Source organism: Haliotis cracherodii, unplaced genomic scaffold (assembly GCF_022045235.1).
Source record: "Haliotis cracherodii isolate W230 unplaced genomic scaffold, xgHalCrac1.p SCAF_2, whole genome shotgun sequence".
NCBI lineage: Eukaryota > Metazoa > Mollusca > Gastropoda > Lepetellida > Haliotidae > Haliotis > Haliotis cracherodii.
This window is the reverse complement of record NW_027266275.1, coordinates 45,535,169-45,550,677: the sequence shown is the minus strand read 5'-3', so window position 1 is coordinate 45,550,677 and position 15,509 is coordinate 45,535,169. Positions and strand designations below refer to the sequence as shown.

The window sequence follows — 15,509 nt, the reverse complement described above, 5'->3', positions numbered from 1 at the left end:
GTTCCAGAAATGGCCGACATTTTATCACCACGAATTCTGCATTCACCGGGAAATAAGCCAGTCATTTGCTTCCTTAACACTACAGACCCCACATTACAGTAAAGAAGGGTCAAATTGTTGGGGAAGCATCAGAGGTGGATATCCGGGAAGTCGTTCTGGAGGAAGGAGATGACAGGAACAAACAAAACATCGATCTAGGGACAGAACAACCAGGTGAAATAGGTCATGACACACATGCAAACTTACCACAACATCTCAAGGACCTCTATCCACGTTCGTGCAAGCATTTGCCACAGTATGACCAGTCATGATAAGTGCACCTACTCAAAGATTTTGAGGATGTCTTCGCAAAGGATGATCTGGATTTAGGGGAATTTACCGCATTTGAACACAGCATTGACACAACAGATGCTAAACCTGTCAGACAACGCATGAGGCGTACCCCGCTAGGATTTGAAAATGAGGAAGAAGCACATTTGAAAAAAATGTTGGAAGCAAACGTTATTCAGCCTTCTATGTCAGAATGGGCTTCCGCTCCAGTTCTCATTCACAAGTCTGATGGTTGGGTGCGTTTGTGCATTGATTACGTCTGAATGACGTTACGGTCAAAGACGTGTTCCCTCTGCCCTTGATTGAAGATTGTATTGACACGCTAGCAGGCAGTGAATGGTTCTCCAAACTAGATGCTAATTCAGCATATTGGCAAGTCAAGATTGGTAAAAATGACCAGAAAAAGACAGCATTCATAACAAAGTATGGATTGTATGAGCACGTCAGAAATGGGCTTTGGTCTCTGCAATTCCCCGGCCACTTTTTCTAGAGTTATGGCACTAGTCCTCAGTGGATTGACTTGGCACATCGTCCTTGCCTTCTTGGATGATGCAGTGGTTAATGGGACCAGTATACCCTCCCACTTCATCAATCTGAAGAGAGTATTAGAACGATTCCGGAAATACAATCTGAAGCTGAAACCTAGCAAATGTGACCTAGTTCAAAAGAAGGTGGCATTTTTAGGCAGGGTGGTCAGCAAGGATGGGCTAGAAGTAAACCCAGGTAGCCTGAAATGTGTTCATAACTGTCTTATCCCCACCTGCACAAAGGAAGTTGAGCGACTCCTAGGATTTGCCATTTATCACAGAGGATTCATCAAGAATTACGCTGAGCTGGCATGTTCTTTGTATGACCTCACAGGGAAAAAAACCTTTATCTGGGAGGAAAAACAAGAGCAGTCCTTCAAAAAGTTAAAAGCTGCCCTTACGTTAACACCAGTGTTAGCATTGCCCAACAAGAAAGACCACTTCATCTTGGATACAGATGCTTCAGACTGGGCCATTGGAGCAGAACTGATACAAGTGCAAGATGGTCAAGAGAGAGTACTTAGTTACTGCAGTTTTAGTCTCACACCGGAACAGAGAAGGTACTGCACCATGCGCAAGGAGCTGCTTGCAGTGATACGGTTTACCCGACAGTACCGCCATTATTTGTTGGGTAGGCCATTCACAGTAAGAACAGACCACAGCAGTCTCACCTGGCTACTAGGGTTCAGATCTCCGGAAGGACAGCTCGCCCGTTGGCTTGAGGAATTAAGTCAGTACGACATGACAGTACTCAGTAGACCTGGGGCCAAGCACCTCAATGCAGATGGATTGTCATGGATTCCCAATTGCCCTTATTATCAGGGAACAGTTGATCCCCTGTCACTCCCATGCAATGGCTGCAAATATTGCAAGAGAGGACACAAAAATTGGGGAGCCTTCCATACCCTTGTCAAGGAGAAACATCACTCAAGCAAAGGTGAGACAACTCTTGTTGGATTCCACTTCTAGACAAGCAACATTTTCAATGGAGGGGAATGTTCTAGGTACATCAAGTACATATTTTACCCAAGATCTACAGACTTGTTTAGAGAGCTGTCCGAAGCGTGAAGTTAGTGTTCAGCGCCTAGTAATGGTGACTGACACACAAACAGGAAATCTTGAACTATTTTGGGAGCCAAGGGACGTCCAAGTTCAGAAGGTCACCATTAATGCAGAGAAGGATACCACTCCAATGTTTGGATATTCTCTGGACGAGTTAAGGCAGCTCCAAAGAAAGGACAAACAACTACCGTATTTTCTTGAGTATAGTGCGCACTCTTTTTCCAAAAAACACAGCTGTGTAGAAGGGGGTGCGCATTATACACGAATTATGAGTTTGGATGTTTTTTTCTCCCATGGAAAAACATTACTGTGAGCACGTAACACCGGAAATACCATGTCAACAAATCCATACTGAAGTACGCAAATTAATCATGTAATTACACTGTCTGGCTATAAAAAGTGTTCTTTGTATATCTGGACTTATGTTTGTAACTTATTTCATAAGTTTAATATTGTTTTTATTAATTTCGGCGAAATCGTGTGTGAAGCGATCGGAAGATCGCACAACTCACCGTTATTAACAGCAACCATGGTCAGAATACCGCTATTGACGCCTTGAAACGAACTTTAGTTGACAGAGAATGGATACATATATCATAAATGACATACTTTGACTCGTTAAAAGTCATATTTGTTTTTGTTTGACAATTCTATGTCAACATGAAATTCTCGTGATCACGTGCACGTGAGCCTTGACGGTGACTGGTCAGACTGGTTCCATGTAAAAAATAATACCCGGGAAGAGCGATCAGCTGCTTCGCTTAGGGTTATTATTATTTTAAATATGTTTAGTAAAGGCTGCATATAATTAAGAAAATAATGGAATATATTATTCCTGATAAAAAAAATAGTTTCAGATACAATTTTTGCCGATCATTGAATTAAAAATCCTATAAAGTTATATCATTGGGTGTGTCTTGACCGAATCACCGGTCGATTCCAAGAAAACGTGTCTACAGCTGATTGCTGTTTCCGGCTTAGTTTACGAGAAAATACACAAGGTAATCTTAATCCCTGGATATAAAACAATGCCTAGCAGAACATAAATACTATTTAAACGGTAAATAAACATGTCTGGGGATTTTTTATTTCAAATTTCGAATTTGTACTGACAAAGTTTTTCATCACCCGTTCGTTTGCCGGACTTCGCTGAAAGGGTACGGTGTAATTTTTTTCTGCGTATAATATTCAAATTTCTTTTTTTCCAAAATATTGAACCCGCTAGAGGGGGATGCGCATTATACATGGGTGCGCACTATACTCAAGAAAACCGGTAACCTTTCTGCATCAATGGTTGGATGATAAAACAATACCATCTAAACAAGAAATATTTCTCGCAAGCCAAGCAACAAAGTCCTACTGGATAGACAAAGAATTATACTCACGAGATCAGCAGGGTCTGGTGGTCCGAGAGAGTAATCAGGACTCCAACAACAAGCTGCTCCTTGTTCCACAAACCCTCCAGCAAGAAGTGTTGATGCATGTCCATGACATTCCCCCAGCAGGCCATATGGGAATCTCAAAGACAAGAGAGAGACTAAGGTCCCGATGTTATTGGTACCGATGCTCTCAAGTTGCACAAGAATATGTCCAAACATGTGAGAAATGTAGTAAGAACAAGAAACCCTCTAAAAACTCTGGGGCGAAAATGACCAATTTCCATGCAGGCGCGCCGATGGAAAGGGTGCACCTGGATTTTATTGGTCCATTGCCCTTAAGCAAAAAAGGGAATCAGTCCAAATTGATGATGGTGGACCAATTCACAAAGTGGGTTGAGTGCATCCCTCTTCCCAATCAAAAGGCGGAGGTGACGGCACAAGCCGCTATCAATGAGTTTTGCTCTCGATTTGGCTATCCGTTCCAATTACATACGGACCAAGGTCGAAATTTTGAGAGTGAACGCTGAAGTCAATATGTTCCTTGCTACACATTCACAAAACCCATACAACACCCTACGGTCCATCTTCTAATGGACAGGTAGAACGGTATAACAGGACATTAATCCAGATGATAGTCAACAAGTCACAAGCAGGGTGGGACGAGTACCTAGCACAGCTAGCAGGAGCAATACAGTCATCTGTAAACCGACAGACAGGATATTCAGCCAACAAGTTGATGCTTGGAAGAGAGGTGAATGTACCAGCTGATCTGATGTTTGGATCCCCAATTAAACATGTATCTAACTCCCTGCCAGAGTATGTGAATTCCTTACAGAATGCAATCCAGGAGGCACTTGAGATGGCCAGGTCTAATCTCCGAACAGCCTTACAAAGAATGAAGAGGTATTATGACTTGAAAACCAATGAAAGTACCTACACCGAAGGAGGTTTGTGTAGCACAACAGACAAAAACGGTCTTCGATTTCAGCAGGTTTTTTAATAACAAGGACTCTTTTATGTGCTGGTACTACGAACACTTAACAAGGGCGTGGCAGAGATTGTGAGAGAGGCTATGGGCTGTTTGAGGTGTGACCCAGTGTGACTAGAGCTCGTCCCAGTGTGCTGGCCTTCTGAACAGTGATTTGACTTGTTTGCTGTTGGCCGATGGCTCGTGTTCTTATGCCGTTTCTTCTGGACTGCTCTGTCGGTCTGGTCCTGGTCAGTGTTCAGCGCCCTTCTCTGCCTCTCTCCCGACTACACTGACAGTGTGGTTTATATAGGGGTTTCTCAACGGATGGCTGTGACTCTCAAATCTTTAGGGGGGTCAAAACAAGTTCGTGGTACAATAAACCGGAAACTCTTTGTCAACAACTGTCCGATTTATAACCATCATCTGGTCATGAAATGACACTCAAATCTTTAAGGGGGGTCGACACAAGTTCGTGGTACAATACACTGGAAACTCTTTGTCAACAACTGTCCGATTTATGACCATCACCTGGTCATGAAAAGACACTCAGCCTTTTAAGGGGGTCAGTAACCTTTCTTCTGATGAACACAATAAGCCCACCTCTACACAGCCTCTGGCCATCCTGAATAGTGTTACATTTGCCCTTTTCTTATTGAGAAATTTTCAGCATAAAATTTCTTAGAATAATTATGACAATCCGTAGATACATGAAAGCCTCAAAATATATGTACAATCCACAACAATCCGTTGTCAACTTCATTAGCATATCATTAGCATATGGTTAATACGAATACCTCAAATGTATGTACAAGCCACAACAAGCCGTTGTTAATAAGAATATAGTTAATATGCATACATATATAAATTCACAAAATAAAACACATTCTGAAACAGGGTACAGTTCATCCTTGCACACCAAGAACCGAAGTGCAAACAGCTGCACCATGTTAAATCGTCTTTCATGCGTTGTGGATATTTCTTTTTCTTTTTCACAGTCAACTTGTAAAGTTCTGTAGTATGGTGTTCTGACCGTATGCGACGACAACAGTTCATGTAGTTCTCTGTTGTCTGTACTCCTGTCCACGTGGGTTAGTCAAACTCACGATGCCCTGGGGTACCCGCATCCAGCGTCGGGTAGATGCTCCGTATGGCGGGAGTTGGTCGAACTTCTTCTGCTGGATCGGAGTCCCTTTGTGTCAAGAGTGGCGCAGAGGGTAGGTTTCCTCTGTAGGCGCGACGTGCGCTCCCAGTGTCAACTGGCGCCATCTCAAACTCGGTTGTAGCCAAGACATTCCTCTTACTCATTCCTCGCTTGGCTAGCCAGAGTCTAATAAATCTTAGGCCTACCTTTAGAATACAGTACCACAAACTTTTCAAACACGTGATCATACCCTATGACGTAATATGTTGCCAGTCACACCGGCGAAACAATGCCCTGTGACGTCAGGGGTCATCGAGTGTGCATAAGCTCCTCACAGTGATCTATCTTCTGTACACGAAATGTCATTGAATATGCCAAGCGCTGTGGAGAGTTTTGAATATTTGTTTACTGAATATAGCCTGCGGCAGCGCATTTTATAGCAAGCGCTAGTTTACGAAAGCACTTTTATTTTTTATTTATTTTTTATTTCGTTTTTCTCGTAATTCAAGTGCCTAAAAGGGTTATAAATGGGAACTAATATACATATATTATTTTTTCAGTGCATTAATTTTCATTATTATGCAAAAGAATGTAGTTTGTTAGGGATATTTAGTGGTGCTGAACACATCCAAATGTCGCCAGTGTTAGGGTAGGTTAACCCGAACTCTATCCTTAGCCCTTGGATCCCCTTTACGATAATTCACCCCTTTACGATCATTAGGGTTAGGAACCCGTTTAGTGGCTATTAGATTACCCTAAGTCTATCCTTAACCCTTGGATCCCCTTTAGGATCAATCACCCCTTTACGATCATTAGGGTTAGGGGCTAGGTACTCGTTTAGTGGCTATTATAGATTATATAGAGGCTCCTTATATTCTTCCCACAAAAATGTCGAGTAAAAAGGATGAAATGGTTTTGTGTCGAATATTTTGGCAACTGGAAACTGTCCCGGGGCATTCACACAAGCCACTTTCACCGGCTACATTTTTCAGTACTGATTCAAAAGCGAACTCACCGTTGTGTCGTCACTAGTCATGCTTATTCCTCCATCGTTCCTTACTTTTATCCACATCATCCTTACAGTGTTCCCTACCACACTTTTCTGGCACAAAAATCACCCGACGAATTATCAAATACCATATCATTCATGCGCACTCGCGAGTTCGACGTCTGACGTCTGACGCCTGACATCTGACGCCTGGAGCCGTTTTCAGTTCGCGGCATATCGGCTCATTCCTCACCACCCGGTATCTTGTAGATTACGGAATGTGACGAGTGTGCCAAATGGCATCGGGATCATTGGTAAGTGTCCGTAGACTAAAGTCACGAGACACCATGCCCACCCGTAACCTTCGTAAGTGTCCGTCACCTATTCGACCCTTTTCGTTCAGTTCCGTAACGTCATAGGCATGACTAGGTAAATTTGCACTAAGTTTAACAGTGTGGACGTAGCTCAGTCGGTTAGCTGTCAGGCTAACAATCCGAAGGTTGCGGGTTCGCGTCCGACGGATTCTCACTAAAACTGGTTGCGTGTCTTGTGACATGTGACCTCCGGCAGAGATCGTCCTCATGAGAAGTTGTGGTACTGTATTCTAAAGGTGCTCCTAAATCTTACATACAAGAAAATCCCCACAAGAATTCCCACTACAGTTAAGGTTATTCCCAAGAAATATTTCCAATTTGACATCTCCTCATCTGGTACCATGGCCTGTAAATCATTAAAGCTGATCAATAAGATGATTCATAGGGATATTCTCGATACTCTTGAGTTTATCAGGTAACCTAGTCAAGTACAGTTTTATAGCAGTTTTCAAGAAAGGTTTCCAGAGCAACATGTTGGAAACATTCGGGGTATGAACTAACTTCAGAAAATTTTCTTCCAACTCGTACTGGCTTTCATTATGATAATAAGGGAGTAAGGTCAAATGATCATTAGATGCTGAACATGATGTGTTTAGTTTAACTATTGCCAATGGAGGTAAGACCACTTTGGTATATGAAAACTTATCCGTATCACATACCACTACAAGATCCAATCTTTTATTGGTTGTCAATACTCAGCGTCCCGCAGTAAGGTATTCTGCCCTAGGCAATATAGCATTTGGTTGGACTTCTGTGTGACATGTCTGTCGGACCTTTGTCTCATCTTTCATAAACAGAGCAATTACACATAGTTGGCTAAGATTGATTGGGTAGATCGGGCTCTGGATATGGCAATAGCCCGTAAGGGGTTTTGTACATATCTGAACTTCTGAGGGTTTCAGTAATGCATATTTCGTACGTTGTGCATTGACTGCGATTACCTCTGTTTCTAACCGGTATTTTGCTACCATATTATTTATGTTGTTTGATCCTGTATTTATATGATTCATGACTAGTGGTACCGGCAAATTATGAGCCTGGTATATTCCAAATTCACCATTAACATCTAAAAGTGGAATCGTCTTGACTACTAGTATCTTATCATCAAATAGGACGGTGGTACACAGTAAAGTCTTATAGAATCCCCATAAATTGTCTACCGGATTATTCGCTAACCGGAATCTAATAGGTAGGTGAGTTTTTATGTCCTTTAATAGAGCCAATAACTGACTTGGTGTTATGGTGCTGGGTGACAGATGACCCAAAGCCAACATATTCATTTGCAGCTGGAGGTGTTCTAAATATGACAAAAAGGTTTGTACCATGCTTCGAATATTTTCGATTACTAATTCCACTTGCAAATAGGTCTTTGTTGCCCATTCTAACTTTGCTATTCGATTGCTCAATGTAGTGGAAACATTAGCAATTTCTTGTCCCACTATATCCAGATCGTTAATGACTTCATTAATGGCATGTCGATTCTCCGATACTTGAATTCTTGTCGTATTAATAATAGAGAGCCCTTCTTGAATGACATGTGCCATACCTGCTTGATTCTCTGCAAGCCTACGTACATTCTGTTTAATAGAACTTAGGTCAGCGTCAGACACAGTGCCAAATAAGAAACTCAAGGCACTACCGATAAACGGCAATAGCGAACGCTTGGGTCGTGTGCGCAACCTACCATACTCTAAAAAATTGTCTGCTGGGCTATTTAAAGTTGTATTCAATCTTGTTATTTCTTCGTCTAATTTGATGTACATGCTTAAGATGCCTGTTGATTTATTGGAGTGGTAGCGACTCAAGAACTGTCTAACCATCATCGCGACTTGATCAATATTATACCTACACTTCCCAATAAACTGACTATATGGGTCTAAATCAATAACGAAGGTTACTAGCCATTTAGACCTTGTCGTGGTAATATCATTCAGTTTTTGAAATACAATGTTTTCGTACATAATCGAACCTTGTGCTAACCCCATGAGGAAGAGTAAACCCAGAGGAAACATGTTCTCTCTGAAACATAAGAGTAATTAATCATATACACTGGTTCTACTCCCAAACCAAATAAAAACTATAATAAACCAGCCATTGCCTGGAGCAACTATTTCACCTTTTTGCTTTTGTTGGAATGTGCTCTAGTTCGTTTCAGTTCAGTGGATTCAATCCAGATTTCTCCTTGTTGATATCCGCAACTTCACTTTCCACAACTGAACCTGTCGCTATCTGCAACTTCACTTTCCACAACTGAATCTGTCGCTATGCGCAACTTCACTTTCCACAACTGAACCTGTCGCTATCCGCAACTTCACTTTCCACAACTCAACCATGGAACTCTACTTGTTTGTCATGCTTTCTGTAAGTTTTGGAGGACTTGCTTTCCTATCTTAACTGTACCAGCTACCACTGCTCGGGCTACCAGCTTAATTCATACGGAATGTTGTCCCCTCCTCCTCCTTCCAATCAGTGTCATCATGAGAAGGAGTGTTCAGTGTTTAAACATCTGTTATGTGTTCCCCTGTGTGCCCCATAGTTCGTCCCATAAGTTCTGACTGTTTGGGCAATCTCTTTAAGCATATCAGAATACTCTTGTCGCTACCCGCGACCAAATACTGATCATCACCGTTATCATGTCAGTACACCCTTGACGAAGTCCGCGATCAAGAACTGATCCTCATAACAGGATGCTTTATGTTTTTACAATCCCTAACTATATTAGCATACTTTACACCACGTGTATGTCTTAGCATTCATGAATTTCCTGTTGTGTTCACAGTTTCCCTATTTTGTTCTTCATATGAACCTTGTTCTCCCGTTTTAGGGTTTCCCTCAACCCTATAATTTGTTTAGCCTATTTAATAAAATCGACTTTCAGTTTCTTATATGCTGCCAAAAACTTCCCTAATAATCCGGAATATACTTAAGCATTTGCCAACGCTTAACACATGGCTGGATCCCCTTCAAATGAACGGAAAAAATTAGCGATACCTTGAGCACCTACGACTATTGCCAAGGTTATAATCTGCCTTGTTGCTTGATCATGGTCTTGTGGATACCTATGGATAAAATCGCTAACTGCCCCTGAACTTGACTGATAGGCCACCAGTTTTATTCTTTCTTGACCTGTGTTTGTTAATACCGCATATTTTTCTATACTTTCAAGCCATTCCTTAAATTTTGTTGGTTCCCCATCAAAAGTTTTTATAACCTGCGCTATTCCCTGCACTCCTAAGGTTGTCGAAAGATTAGATAACTGTCCTGTTATTTGTCCTGCAATCCCTGTCAAAAATTCTCCCAATTCCTGGCCAGCCATAACGAATAATGAAACAGAAGAAATCTGAGCTACTTACCCAAGTTGGTCCGAGCGTCAATTTCACTTGTCCCAGGCTGTTCCTCTGTTTTGAGAGGGATCCAGGTCATGGCACCCAAGAAGAACCCCAATGTGCTCCATGTGTAGCACAACAGACAAAAACGGTCTTTGGTTTCAGCAGGTTTTTTAATAACAAGGACTCTTTTATATGCTGGTACTACGAACACTTAACAAGGGCGTGGCAGAGACTGTGAGAGAGGCTATGGGCTGTTTGAGGCGTGACCCAGTGTGACTAGAGCTCGTCCCAGTGTGCTGGCCTTCTGAGCGGTGACTTGACTTGTTTGCTGTTGGCCGATGGCTTGTGTTCTTATGCCGTTTCTTCTGGACTGCTCTGTCGGTCTGGTCCTGGTCAGTGTTCAGCGCCCTTCTCTGCCTCTCTCCTGACTACACTGACAGTGTGGTTTATATAGGGGTTTCTCAATGGATGGCTGTGACTCTCAAATCTTTAGGGGGGTCAAAACAAGTTTGTGGTACAATAAACCGGAAACTCTTTGTCAACAACTCTCCGATTTATAACCATCATCTGGTCATGAAATGACACTCAAATCTTTAAGGGGGGTCGACACAAGTTCGTGGTACAATACACTGGAAACTCTTTGTCAACAACTGTCCGATTTATGACCATCACCTGGTCATGAAAAGACACTCAGCCTTTTAAGGGGGGTCAGTAACCTTTCTTCCGATGAACACAATAAGCCCACCTCTACACAGCTGGCCATCCTGAATAGTGTTACATTTGGTGTATGTCATGGACACCGCTGTGAAGGTAGAGAGTGCAAAAAGCTGCATCCCACATGGAAGGGTCCCTTTCTAATTGTTAAGAAACGAACACCCACCCTGTTTATCATCCGATACAGGAACCGAGATTCTACTGTCCACCATGACCGCCTCCGTCAGTGTCGGGATAGAAAAATTCTGGCATGGGTGTTGAGGGCTAAAGCCAAGTTTGAGTCCAAACAGGGGATGACACAGGGTACACAGGTGGAATACCAGTCGGATGTCGGCCAAAAGGAGACTGACATCTTATACTGTAAGTGCCAGAAACCCTACAATAGTACACTAATGATCGCTTGTGATGGTTGTGATAAATGGTATCACGGTGAGTGTGTGGGGGTCACGGACGAAGAGTCTAAAACAATGGACTCTTACTTCTGTGACTACTGTCACGATAACTGAAAGTGTATGTGCGTGGCCTCCCCATGCACATACTTAAATGATGGAAGGGTTAATATATAGTTTCCCACTCTTGCAGGCACCTGTAGACAAAAAACCCAAACCAAACATAGACATCATGGAGAACCACCGCTCACGTTCTATCCGGAGACGCGATTGCTTGGGACACCGTACCGCTCACGTTCACCCTCAAGGCATCCTCGACATAGAGTATCCTGGTTGAGGGTCAATCGCAGGTCTCGTTCGCCAAGGAGATGCGTCCCCATGAGTGAACGATCTCAAAGACCTCATCGTGGACACAGTCCAAGAAGGGGAAGGTCCCCCCCAAACGAATCCAGGCTATCACTTGCAGGAGAGGGCGGTCCCCAAGGCGTGTTGACCTACATCTGTACCACCATGGACAGAAGCCAGAGGGGACCATCATGGAAGGAAAGCCTGTACAGCGAAGAGTGTCTGTCACTTCCTTGGACAGGTTGGGGTAGGTGATCCAGACCTCATTAGCACCGACTAACCCTTGAAAGCCCATCAGGAACCGCAAGCCAGTGTTGACACAGGATCATGGCCAAACCACCTCCGTATCCCTGTCAGCACAGGGCTCACCTTGCTTCGTGGTGGGGTGCTCCAAACGGACAAGGCATCTCAGGCAACACCTGATGAGTCATTTGCCCCAGTGCTTTGATGAGGGACAAATGGAGGTGAAGCGTCTGGTTCAGGCCCAGACAGCACTGATCTGGCTGGTCAAACATATCTTCAGTCCCGGATCTACTCCTGAGGACCTGGTAGATCATCTAAATGGCTCTGACCTATTGGAGAAATATCCCATTTCCCCAAGTGGTCTTACCCGGATGAGAGAGTTCTCTCACAAGCTGGCCCTTGGGGTTCCCAACAAGTTCACCATGTGCCTGGTGAACTCTGTGGCTGTTCTCCTTTATTGGAGGGTAGTAGGGAACCTCCTCAACCTGCTTACAGAGGAGCAGAGGGCCAGGTTTAAGGCTCTCTTTAGTCTTGGTTTGGCACCACAGCCACAATCATTGGCAAGTGTGACCAGCCAAAAGGAGGTCGGACCCACTGCACCGGTCACAACCAAGCCACTGTTCAGACAAGAGGAGGCGGACGAGGGTCATATGGAGGCAGGGACCCCACCGGAAATGCCATCGCCAGCTATGGAGCAGGTTTTGGACGTCCTCGTCTTGGATGAGGGCGCCTCAGAGTTTGATGGTCAGTCCCTTGCCGGTCCCATTTCACCTCAGGCCATTGACTCTCACTGTGATCTGGATCATCTCCAAGTTAGACAGTTTGGCAAGTACCTAGAAAGTAGGTCTTTGGAGGACACCCTAAAGCCAGGACCCCAGCAACACCCAGATCGATCATTTCAGTTGGTTAGTGTGGTGTCCGTACATTGTGACCCGGGCACATATCCAAAGGTCACAGGCCGGGACACAAGGATCCACCACACTATTGGTCTGCATCCTAAGAAGGCAGACCAATTTAACCAGGTTATCAAGGAGAAGATCTGACATCTCATGATACAGCCTCAAGTCGTCGCCCTAGGGGAGATCGGTATCGTCCAGTCAACCCCTCCAGCCTCCTGGGTGCGACAGAGGGAGTTGTTCCAAAGCCTGCTTAAACTCAAGCCATCAGGTTGTAGTCCATTGCCGTGGCAACGCAATGGATGAGAAGAAGAATTTTGGTGCTATGGCCCATTGCCTTGCTATAGGCATCCTGGATAGGCACTGCCAGGAACCCAAAGCAGATAGTGTTTCAGACATAGGCATTCATGTCCATTGCTTTGGGGGAGATTACCAGGTTCTAGAGGCCTGGTTGGTCAAATTCCCCAGGGCCTTCTTTGGATTTTCTGGAATGGTGGCGAGATTCACATCTCAACAAAAGAGAGCTTTAAGGAGGGTACCAGAAGATAGGCTCCTCCTAGAGACAGATGCACCCTACCTGTCCCCGAGAAATAACAGGATCAGCACCCCCAATGATATAGGCGAGGTGGCCTACTTGGTGTCAAGGATCCGTGGGACAACAGTGGAATCGGTTCTCGCCACCGAAACAGCCAACAGCCAAGCTCTGTACCACTTCTAGGAAGTGAAAAGAAGGACACCCGGGTTTACTCCTAGGGGTCAGGGAAGTGGTACAGTCACGATACGCTCACTCACTCCATCAAGTATCCGTGTCCATTCATTGGTACTTTGCATCTTAATTATCCAATGCTAATTGTGGGGTTACCAAAAAACCCTCAACTCCTCGCATGATTGAATGTGTGCAGTAGGGCTGCAAGGATTTAGAAACTACATACAGTCGTGCCTCGTTTATACGGACACTTGCGTCATTTCACAATTCGTCCGTATAAACGAATTTCCGTATAACTGAAACCAGCTTCTTACTGGAAGAGTTACTTCCCTTCAATTATGCAACTTATGACAGTTGACAGAGCAAACAGATACATCCATTTTCCAGGAGATTTAGCCACTTCTGCTTGTCTTTTATAATGTCACCAATTGTCGATTTTCCTATGGTATGTCCAAATTCAGTGCCATAATGCTAACTGATGGTTTCTAAACTTGCTGAAAGGTGTTTTTCTTTAAACAGACAAATTTCCCTTTTTGCGCGTGCTGTAACTGTGTGTCGCTTACGTTTCGCTGGTTGACAGGCCATACTTACACAACTTTGACCTCCACAAACGCCATATTTATCGAAAGGGATTACATGTAGAATAAACAAGCTCGTCTCAAACATAACTCAGTGTCGTTTGGTTAATTGACTTCTCACAAATCAAAGGATTACCACTCGCGGAAGGAATACCACCAGCGGAAGTGTATTGTCCGGATAAGTGAGACAATTTTGTGTGCATTTCAGTGTTTTGTGTATAAAAATGACCGTCCGGTTCCGGAAACTGAATTTCCGGATATACGGGTAAATTTATATAGTAATTATTTCGTTTTGAATGAAAATCATCCGGGAACCGAGGTTTCCGGATATCTGAAGTCTGTATAAACGAGGCACAACTGTACAAGGAAATACAAGACACAGTGAATCAAGTACCCGTGTCTATTCATGGGTATTTTGCATCTTAAATTATCTGATGCAATAGGCTGTGGGGATACCATTGAACCTACCCACCCTTAACACCTCGCATGATCGAATGTGTGGAGTAGGGTTGCAAGAATATAGAAACTCCATATTGACACAGTAAATCAAGTACCCGTGTCCATTCATGTGTACAAACCCTTAACACCCCGCATGATTGAATGTGTGGAGTAGGGTTTCCAGCAATATTAAAGCATCCCTCTTAGCGATGACGGACGTCTTCGGATGTGCCAGAGCGGCTAAAAAATAAGGTGTTCCTCCAGCAATGACAGAAATCTCCGGATGTACTTGAGCAGAAATGATGGGGGAGGACCTTCAGCAATGACGGACGTCCTCGGGTGTGCCCGAGCTTAGAAAACAGGGAGGAGTGTTGTGTGAGGCGATCTCTACTTCCGTCAGAGACATTTGGTTTCCCTTGGAAGTGTTCGGGCAGCCGAGGCCGAGATGCACGTGGCCGAGCGCTGCCGGAAAAGGGGTCATCTGCAAACGAAGCTTCGAAACAGGTAAAATCCCTAGTTCTGAGCTAGCAGTCGCTGGCCGTATTTTAACATAACACTACATGGATTGGGCCATGTGATCATACTATTAATTGGCGAAACCCTCAGAGCAGCTAATCACCATATTGTTCGCGGAGGTAAAGTCACTACATTGCCTTGAACAGTCAGCAATGAAATGTCATAACACAGAACGACTGTCATATTGCAGGTACAAATGCAAGAAATATGGGAACGTATGTGTTGTCCTCTATGTGTCTGAACATTGCAAATCTAGATTAGACTGCAGGAAAATACTTTATCATGAATCTATGACTTTGATGTGAAAACAGACATCCAAGTTATAAACAGTCACTATTCCAAGCGTAAACATAATTGACGGGTCACCGTAACCTTAGAAATGTCAAACAGATCAAATTAGTTATTCAGTGCAATCAAGTGTAATTATCATGGGAGTAGTGCACTTTACCGGGCGCACTTTTTCAGATCCAATTAGTGCTTTGGGGGCATGAACGTGCTTCGCCGGCTTACCGGCTCTGCTAATTAATGTGTTAATTAGCCGACGCTCTACAACTGGACCAGAGCACTATCACATGTAATCAGTG

At 43.8% G+C, this 15,509-nt stretch overlaps 1 protein-coding gene and 2 pseudogenes across 3 annotated transcripts in view; 2 read left to right on the top strand and 1 right to left on the bottom strand.

The window, feature by feature from the left end:
• LOC139468148 (protein N-terminal asparagine amidohydrolase-like) overlaps positions 1-15,509 on the top strand; it is a 638,951-nt gene that overhangs the window by 489,237 nt on the left and 134,205 nt on the right. The window lies entirely within an intron of this gene.
• LOC139468151 (uncharacterized) lies at positions 5,358-8,783 on the bottom strand (annotated as a pseudogene).
• Positions 11,971-13,405, top strand: LOC139468820 (uncharacterized metal-dependent hydrolase YcfH-like; annotated as a pseudogene).